Source organism: Denticeps clupeoides, unplaced genomic scaffold, assembly GCF_900700375.1.
Source record: "Denticeps clupeoides unplaced genomic scaffold, fDenClu1.1, whole genome shotgun sequence".
Taxonomy (NCBI): Eukaryota; Metazoa; Chordata; class Actinopteri; order Clupeiformes; family Denticipitidae; genus Denticeps; species Denticeps clupeoides.
This window is the reverse complement of record NW_021629910.1, coordinates 42,107-51,448: the sequence shown is the minus strand read 5'-3', so window position 1 is coordinate 51,448 and position 9,342 is coordinate 42,107. Positions and strand designations below refer to the sequence as shown.

Sequence of the window (9,342 nt, the reverse complement as noted above, 5' to 3'; positions counted from 1 at the left end):
TCCTTTTAAAATTTTTTCAATAGTTAAAGCTTACAGCACCTGGTGTTCCCAGGTAGTCTCCCATCCAAGTACTAACCAGGCCCAAGCCTTCTTAGCTTCTGAGATCAGACAAGATTTGGCATTCTTCAGCTGGTTTGTCTGTACACAAACTCTGCTTGAAAATCTTGAACTTTAAACCAAAGGGGCTTGAACACATATCAAAGAGTGAAAACTCCCGCTTTACTGTCAAATTATGATGGAGAAAAGGCAAAAAGTTGGAGTGGTAAGCTTTTATTTGCAATACAACAAATAAAGTGCACACCTTCTAGAGGCAATGCAATACTGGGTCGATGAAATGGAGCGGATGGAGCAGGCCCTATTGCCAACTCCCTGTTCTAAAAATCCGCTTAATATGACATATCAGATATTAAATTGACATCAGGGTGCGTAGCACCTGAAGGCCGAGGGCTGGAAAATCCCACCTAATCGATTCAGCTCCAAGCCTGTGAATGATCGTTGTAGAGCACACACAGACAAAGAAACCTGAAGAGAAGTTTAAAAAAAAAAAAAAAAAAGAAAAAAGGTGGGAAAACATATCAAAGAAAGAAAATACCCCTTAACTTACTTAAAAAAAGGTAACAAAGTGATGTAAATACTTTCATTTTAAAAGTTTAACAATAGTTAAAGCTTACAGCACCTGGCATTCCCACGTAGTCTCCCATCCAAGTACTAACCAGGACCAAGCCTTCTTAGCTTCTGAGATCAGACAAGATTGGGCAATTTCTGCTGGCATGTCTGTTAGCAAACTCTGCTTGAAAATCTTGGACTTTAAACAAAAGGGCTTTGAAAACATTATAAAGTGCGAAAACTCCCGCTTTACTGTCAAATTATGATGGAGAAAAGGCAAAAAAAGCTAACAAAGCCATGTAAATACTTTCATTTTAAATGTTTTTCAATAGTTAAAGCTTACAGCACCTGGTATTCCCAGGTAGTCTCCTATCCAAGTACTAACCAGGCCCAAGCCTTCTTAGCTTCTGAGATCAAACAAGATTGGGCATTCTTCAGCTGGTTTGTCCGTACACAAACTCTGCTTTAAAAATCTTGAACTTTAAACCAAAAGGGCTTTGAAAACATTATAAAGTGCGAAAACTCTCACTTTACTGTCAAATTATGATGGAGAAAAGGCAAAAAAAGCTAACAAAGCCATGTAAATACTTTCATTTTAAAAGTTTTTCAATAGTTAAAGCTTACAGTACCTGGTATTCCCAGGTAGTCTCCCATCCAAGTACTAACCTGGCCCAAGCCTTCATAGCTTCTGAGATCAGACAAGAATGGGCATTCTTCAGCTGGTTTGTCCGTACACAAACTCTGCTTGAAAATCTTTAACTTTAAACCAAAGGGGCTTGAACACATATCAAAGAGTGAAAACTCCCGCTTTACTGTCAAATTATGATGGAGAAAAAAAGGCAAAAAAAGCTAACAAAGCCATGTAAATACTTTCATTTTTCAAAGTTTTTCAATAGTTAAAGCTTACAGCACCTGGTATTCCCAGGTAGTCTCCCATCCAAGTACTAACCAGGCCCAAGCCTTCTTAGCTTCTGAGATCAGACAAGATTGGGCAATCTTCTGCTGGCATGTCTGTAAGCAAACTCTGCTTGAAAATCTTGGACTTTAAACAAAAGGGCTTTGAAAACATTATAAAGTGCGAAAACTCCCGCTTTACTGTCAAATTATGATGGAGAAAAGGCAAAAAAAGCTAACAAAGCCATGTAAATACTTTCATTTTAAAAGTTTTTCAATAGTTAAAGCTTACAGCACCTGGTATTCCCAGGTAGTCTCCTATCCAAGTACTAACCAGGCCCAAGCCTTCTTAGCTTCTGAGATCAAACAAGATTGGGCATTCTTCAGCTGGTTTGTCCGTACACAAACTCTGCTTGAAAATCTTGAACTTTAAACCAAAGGGCTTTGAAAACATTATAAAGTGTGAAAACTCCCGCTTTACTGTCAAATTATGATGGAGAAAAGGCAAAAAAAGCTAACAAAGCCATGTAAATACTTTCATTTTAAAAGTTTTTCAATAGTTAAAGCTTACAGCACCTGGTAGTTCCCAGGTAGTCTCCCATCCATGTACTAACCAGGCCCAAGCCTTCTTAGCTTCTGAGATCAGACAAGATTGGGCATTCTTCAGCTGGTTTGTCTGTACACAAACTCTGCTTGAAAATCTTGAACTTTAAACCAAAGGGGCTTGAACACATATCAAAGAGTGAAAACTCCCGCTTTACTGTCAAATTATGATGGAGAAAAGGCAAAAAGTTGGAGTGGTAAGCTTTTATTTGCAATACAACAAATAAAGTGCACACCTTCTAGAGGCAATGCAATACTGGGTCGATGAATGGAGCGGATGGAGCAGGCCCTATTGCCAACTCCCTGTTCTAAAAATCCGCTTAATATGACATATCAGATATTAAATTGACATCAGGGTGCGTAGCACCTGAAGGCCGAGGGCTGGAAAATCCCACCTAATCGATTCAGCTCCAAGCCTGTGAATGATCGTTGTAGAGCACACACAGACAAAGAAACCTGAAGAGAAGTTTAAAAAAAAAAAAAAAAAAGAAAAAAGGCGGGAAAACATATCAAAGAAAGAAAATACCCCTTAACTTACTTAAAAAAAGGTAACAAAGTGATGTAAATACTTTCATTTTAAAAGTTTAACAATAGTTAAACCTTACAGCACCTGGCATTCCCACGTAGTCTCCCATCCAAGTACTAACCAGGCCCAAGCCTTCTTAGCTTCTGAGATCAGACAAGATTGGGCAATCTTCTGCTGGCATGTCTGTAAGCAAACTCTGCTTGAAAATCTTGGACTTTAAACAAAAGGGCTTTGAAAACATTATAAAGTGCGAAAACTCCCTGCTTTACTGTCAAATTATGATGGAGAAAAGGCAAAAAAAGCTAACAAAGCCATGTAAATACTTTCATTTTAAAAGTTTTTCAATAGTTAAAGCTTACAGCACCTGGTATTCCCAGGTAGTCTCCCATCCAAGTACTAACCAGGCCCAAGCCTTCTTAGCTTCTGAGATCAGACAAGATTGGGCAATTATTCATGCTGGTTGTCTGTACAGCAAACTCTGCTTGAAAATCTTGGACTTTAAACCAAAAGGGCTTTGAAAACATTATAAAGTGCGAAAACTCCCGCTTTACTGTCAAATTATGATGGAGAAAAGGCAAAAAAAAGCTAACAAAGCCATGTAAATACTTTCATTTTAAAAGTTTTTCAATAGTTAAAGCTTACAGTACCTGGTATTCCCAGGTAGTCTCCCATCCAAGTACTAACCAGGCCCAAGCCTTCATAGCTTCTGAGATCAGACAAGAATGGGCATTCTTCAGCTGGTTTGTCCGTACACAAACTCTGCTTGAAAATCTTGAACTTTAAACCAAAGGGGCTTGAACACATATCAAAGAGTGAAAACTCCCGCTTTACTGTCAAATTATGATGGAGAAAAGGCAAAAAGTTGGAGTGGTAAGCTTTTATTTGCAATACAACAAATGAAGTGCACACCTTCTAGAGGCAATGCAATACTGGGTCGATGAATGGAGCGGATGGAGCAGGCCCTATTGCCAACTCCCTGTTCTAAAAATCCGCTTAATATGACATATCAGATATTAAATTGACATCAGGGTGCGTAGCACCTGAAGGCCGAGGGCTGGAAAATCCCACCTAATCGATTCAGCTCCAAGCCTGTGAATGATCGTTGTAGAGCACACACAGACAAAGAAACCTGAAGAGAAGTTTAAAAAAAAAAAAAAAAAAAAGAAAAAAGGCGGGAAAACATATCAAAGAAAGAAAATACCCCTTAACTTACTTAAAAAAAGCTAACAAAGTGATGTAAATACTTTCATTTTAAAAATGTTAACAATAGTTAAAGCTTACAGCACCTGGCATTCCCACGTAGTCTCCCATCCAAGTACTAACCAGGCCCAAGCCTTCTTAGCTTCTGAGATCAGACAAGATTGGGAAATCTTCTGCTGGCATGTCAGTAAGCAAACTCTGCTTGAAAATCTTGGACTTTAAACAAAAGGGCTTTGAAAACATTATAAAGTGCGAAAACTCCCGCTTTACTGTCAAATTATGATGGAGAAAAGGCAAAAAAAGCTAACAAAGCCATGTAAATACTTTCATTTTAAAAGTTTTTTAATAGTTAAAGCTTACAGCACCTGGTATTCCCAGGTAGTCTCCCATCCAAGTACTAACCAGGCCCAAGCCTTCTTAGCTTCTGAGATCAGACAAGATTGGGCATTCTTCAGTTGGTTTGTCTGTACACAAACTCTGCTTGAAAATCTTGAACTTTAAACCAAAGGGGCTTGAACACATATCAAAGAGTGAAAACTCCCGCTTTACTGTCAAATTATGATGGAGAAAAGGCAAAAAGTTGGAGTGGTAAGCTTTTATGTGCAATACAACAAATAAAGTGCACACCTTCTAGAGGCAATGCAATACTGGGTCGATGAATGGAGTGGATGGAGCAGGCCCTATTGCCAACTCCCTGTTCTAAAAATCCGCTTAATATGACATATCAGATATTAAATTGACATCAGGGTGCGTAGTACCTGGAGGCCGAGGGCTGGAAAATCCCACCTAATAGATTCAGCTCCAAGCCTGTGAATGATCGTTGTAGAGCACACACAGACAAAGAAACCTGAAGAGAAGTTTAAAAAAAAAAAAAAAAAGAAAAAAGGCGGGAAAACATATCAAAGAAAGAAAATACCCCTTAACTTACTTAAAAAAAGCTAACAAAGTGATGTAAATACTTTCATTTTAAAAATTTAACAATAGTTAAAGCTTACAGCACCTGGCATTCCCACGTAGTCTCCCATCCAAGTACTAACCAGGCCCAAGCCTTCTTAGCTTCTGAGATCAGACAAGATTGGGCAATCTTCTGCTGGCATGTCAGTAAGCAAACTCTGCTTGAAAATCTTGGACTTTAAACAAAAGGGCTTTGAAAACATTATAAAGTGCGAAAACTCCCGCTTTACTGTCAAATTATGATGGAGAAAAGGCAAAAAAAGCTAACAAAGCCATGTAAATACTTTCATTTTAAAAGTTTTTCAATAGTTAAAGCTTACAGTACCTGGTATTCCCAGGTAGTCTCCCATCCAAGTACTAACCAGGCCCAAGCCTTCATAGCTTCTGAGATCAAACAAGATTGGGCATTCTTCAGCTGGTTTGTCCGTACACAAACTCTGCTTTAAAAATCTTGAACTTTAAACCAAAAGGGCTTTGAAAACATTATAAAGTGCGAAAACTCCCGCTTTACTGTCAAATTATGATGGAGAAAAGGCAAAAAAAGCTAACAAAGCCATGTAAATACTTTCATTTTAAAAGTTTTTCAATAGTTAAAGCTTACAGTACCTGGTATTCCCAGGTAGTCTCCCATCCAAGTACTAACCAGGCCCAAGCCTTCATAGCTTCTGAGATCAAACAAGATTGGGCATTCTTCAGCTGGTTTGTCCGTACACAAACTCTGCTTTAAAAATTTTGAACTTTAAACCAAAAGGGCTTTGAAAACATTATAAAGTGCGAAAACTCCCGCTTTACTGTCAAATTATGATGGAGAAAAGGCAAAAAAAGCTAACAAAGCCATGTAAATACTTTCATTTTAAAAGTTTTTCAATAGTTAAAGCTTACAGCACCTGGTATTCCCAGGTAGTCTCCCATCCAAGTACTAACCAGGCCCAAGCCTTCTTAGGTTCTGAGATCAAACAAGATTGGGCATTCTTCAGCTGGTTCGTCTGTACACAAACTCTGCTTGAAAATCTTGAACTTTAAACCAAAAGGGCTTTGAAAACATTATAAAGTGCGAAAACTCCCGCTTTACTGTCAAATTATGATGGAGAAAAGGCAAAAAAATCTAACAAAGCCATGTAAATACTTTCATTTTAAAAGTTTTTCAATAGTTAAAGCTTACAGCACCTGGTATTCCCAGGTAGTCTCCCATCCAAGTACTAACCAGGCCCAAGCCTTCATCGCTTCTGAGATCAGACAAGAATGGGCATTCTTCAGATGGTTTGTCCGTACACAAACTCTGCTTGAAAATCTTTAACTTTAAACCAAAGGGGCTTGAACACATATCAAAGAGTGAAAACTCCCGCTTTACTGTCGAATTATGATGGAGAAAAGGCAAAAAAAAAGCTAACAAAGCCATGTAAATACTTTCATTTTAAAAGTTTTTCAATAGTTAAAGCTTACAGTACCTGGTATTCCCAGGTAGTCTCCCATCCAAGTACTAACCAGGCCCAAGCCTTCATAGCTTCTGAGATCAAACAAGATTGGGCATTCTTCAGCTGGTTTGTCCGTACACAAACTCTGCTTTAAAAATTTGAACTTTAAACCAAAAGGGCTTTGAAAACATTATAAAGTGCGAAAACTCCCGCTTTACTGTCAAATTATGATGGAGAAAAGGCAAAAAAAGCTAACAAAGCCATGTAAATACTTTCATTTTAAAAGTTTTTCAATAGTTAAAGCTTACAGTACCTGGTATTCCCAGGTAGTCTCCCATCCAAGTACTAACCAGGCCCAAGCCTTCATAGCTTCTGAGATCATACAAGAATGGGCATTCTTCAGCTGGTTTGTCCATACACAATCTCTGCTTGAAAATCTTTAACTTTAAACCAAAGGGGCTTGAACACATATCAAAGAGTGAAAACTCCCGCTTTACTGTCAAATTATGATGGAGAAAAGGCAAAAATAGCTAACAAAGCCATGTAAATACTTTCATTTTAAAAGTTTTTTAATAGTTAAAGCTTACAGCACCTGGTATTCCCAGGTAGTCTCCCATCCAAGTACTAACCAGGCCCAAGCCTTCTTAGCTTCTGAGATCAGACAAGATTGGGCATTCTTCAGCTGGTTTGTCTGTACACAAACTCTGCTTGAAAATCTTGAACTTTAAACCAAAGGGGCTTGAACACATATCAAAGAGTGAAAACTCCCGCTTTACTGTCAAATTATGATGGAGAAAAGGCAAAAAGTTGGAGTGGTAAGCTTTTATTTGCAATACAACAAATAAAGTGCACACCTTCTAGAGGCAATGCAATACTGGGTCGATGAATGGAGCGGATGGAGCAGGCCCTATTGCCAACTCCCTGTTCTAAAAATCCGCTTAATATGACATATCAGATATTAAATTGACATCAGGGTGCGTAGCACCTGAAGGCCGAGGGCTGGAAAATCCCACCTAATCGATTAAGCTCCAAGCCTGTGAATGATCGTTGTAGAGCACACACAGACAAAGAAACCTGAAGAGAAGCTTAAAAAAAAAAAAAAAAAAAAAAAAGGCGGGAAAACATATCAAAGAAAGAAAATACCCCTTAACTTACTTAAAAAAAGGTAACAAAGTGATGTAAATACTTTCATTTTAAAAGTTTAACAATAGTTAAAGCTTACAGCACCTGGCATTCCCACGTAGTCTCCCATCCAAGTACTAACCAGGCCCAAGCCTTCTTAGCTTCTGAGATCAGACAAGATTGGGCAATCTTCTGCTGGCATGTCTGTAGGCAAACTCTGCTTGAAAATCTTTAACTTTAAACCAAAGGGGCTTGAACACATATCAAAGAGTGAAAACTCCCGTTTACTGTCAAATTATGATGGAGAAAAGGAAAAAAAAGCTAACAAAGCCATGTAAATACTTTCATTTTAAAAGTTTTTCAATAGTTAAAGCTTACAGCACCTGGTATTCCCAGGTAGTCTCCCATCCAAGTACTAACCAGGCCCAAGCCTTCTTAGCTTCTGAGATCAAACAAGATTGGGCATTCTTCAGCTGGTTTGTCCGTACACAAACTCTGCTTTAAAATCTTGAACTTTAAACCAAAAGGGCTTTGAAAACATTATAAAGTGCGAAAACTCCCGCTTTACTGTCAAATTATGATGGAGAAAAGGCAAAAATAGCTAACAAAGCCATGTAAATACTTTCATTTTAAAATTTTTCAATAGTTAAAGCTTACAGCACCTGGTATTCCCAGGTAGTCTCCCATCCAAGTACTAACCAGGCCCAAGCCTTCTTAGCTTCTGAGATCAGACAAGATTGGGAGTTCTACAGCTGGTTTGTCTGTACACAAACTCTGCTTGAAAATCTTGAACTTTAAACCAAAGGGGCTTGAACACATATCAAAGAGTGAAAACTCCCGCTTTACTGTCAAATTATGATGGAGAAAAGGCAAAAAGTTGGAGTGGTAAGCTTTTATTTGCAATACAACAAATAAAGTGCACACCTTCTAGAGGCAATGCAATACTGGGTCGATGAATGGAGCGGATGAAGCAGGCCCTATTGCCAACTCCCTGTTCTAAAAATCCGCTTAATATGAAATATCAGATATTAAATTGACATCAGGGTGCGTAGCACCTGAAGGCCGAGGGCTGGAAAATCCCACCTAATCGATTCAGCTCCAAGCCTGTGAATGATCGTTGTAGAGCACACACAGACAAAGAAACCTGAAGAGAAGCTTAAAAAAAAAAAAAAAAAAAAGGCGGGAAAACATATCAAAGAAAGAAAATACCCCTTAACTTACTTAAAAAAAGGTAACAAAGTGATGTAAATACTTTCATTTTAAAAGTTTTTCAATAGTTAAAGCTTACAGCACCTGGTATTCCCAGGTAGTCTCCCATCCAAGTACTAACCAGGCCCAAGCCTTCTTAGGTTCTGAGATCAAACAAGATTGGGCATTCTTCAGCTGGTTCGTCTGTACACAAACTCTGCTTGAAAATCTTGAACTTTAAACCAAAAGGGCTTTGAAAACATTATAAAGTGCGAAAACTCCCGCTTTACTGTCAAATTATGATGGAGAAAAGGCAAAAAAATCTAACAAAGCCATGTAAATACTTTCATTTTAAAAGTTTTTCAATAGTTAAAGCTTACAGCACCTGGTATTCCCAGGTAGTCTCCCATCCAAGTACTAACCAGGCCCAAGCCTTCATCGCTTCTGAGATCAGACAAGAATGGGCATTCTTCAGCTGGTTTGTCCGTACACAAACTCTGCTTGAAAATCTTTAACTTTAAACCAAAGGGGCTTGAACACATATCAAAGAGTGAAAACTCCCGCTTTACTGTCAAATTATGATGGAGAAAAGGCAAAAAAAGCTAACAAAGCCATGTAAATACTTTCATTTTAAAAGTTTTTCAATAGTTAAAGCTTACAGCACCTGGTATTCCCAGGTAGTCTCCCATCCAAGTACTAACCAGGCCCAAGCCTTCTTAGCTTCTGAGATCAAACAAGATTGGGCATTCTTCAGCTGGTTTGTCCGTACACAAACTCTGCTTTAAAAATCTTGAACTTTAAACCAAAAGGGCTTTGAAAACATTATAAAGTGCG

The 9,342-nt window shown here is 38.3% G+C and overlaps 8 pseudogenes; all 8 read right to left on the bottom strand.

The window, feature by feature from the left end:
- Nucleotides 1-27: 27 nt before the first annotated feature.
- On the bottom strand, nucleotides 28-146 carry LOC114777018 (uncharacterized; annotated as a pseudogene).
- Nucleotides 147-942: 796 nt separating this feature from the next.
- Nucleotides 943-1,061, bottom strand: LOC114777009 (uncharacterized; annotated as a pseudogene).
- A 445-nt stretch (nucleotides 1,062-1,506) lies between these two features.
- Nucleotides 1,507-1,625, bottom strand: LOC114777030 (uncharacterized; annotated as a pseudogene).
- Nucleotides 1,626-1,785: 160 nt separating this feature from the next.
- Nucleotides 1,786-1,904, bottom strand: LOC114777032 (uncharacterized; annotated as a pseudogene).
- Nucleotides 1,905-6,778: 4,874 nt separating this feature from the next.
- LOC114777016 (uncharacterized) lies at nucleotides 6,779-6,897 on the bottom strand (annotated as a pseudogene).
- A 794-nt stretch (nucleotides 6,898-7,691) lies between these two features.
- On the bottom strand, nucleotides 7,692-7,810 carry LOC114777023 (uncharacterized; annotated as a pseudogene).
- A 160-nt stretch (nucleotides 7,811-7,970) lies between these two features.
- LOC114777019 (uncharacterized) lies at nucleotides 7,971-8,089 on the bottom strand (annotated as a pseudogene).
- Nucleotides 8,090-9,160: 1,071 nt separating this feature from the next.
- On the bottom strand, nucleotides 9,161-9,279 carry LOC114777022 (uncharacterized; annotated as a pseudogene).
- Between the last annotated feature and the right edge of the window lie 63 nt (nucleotides 9,280-9,342).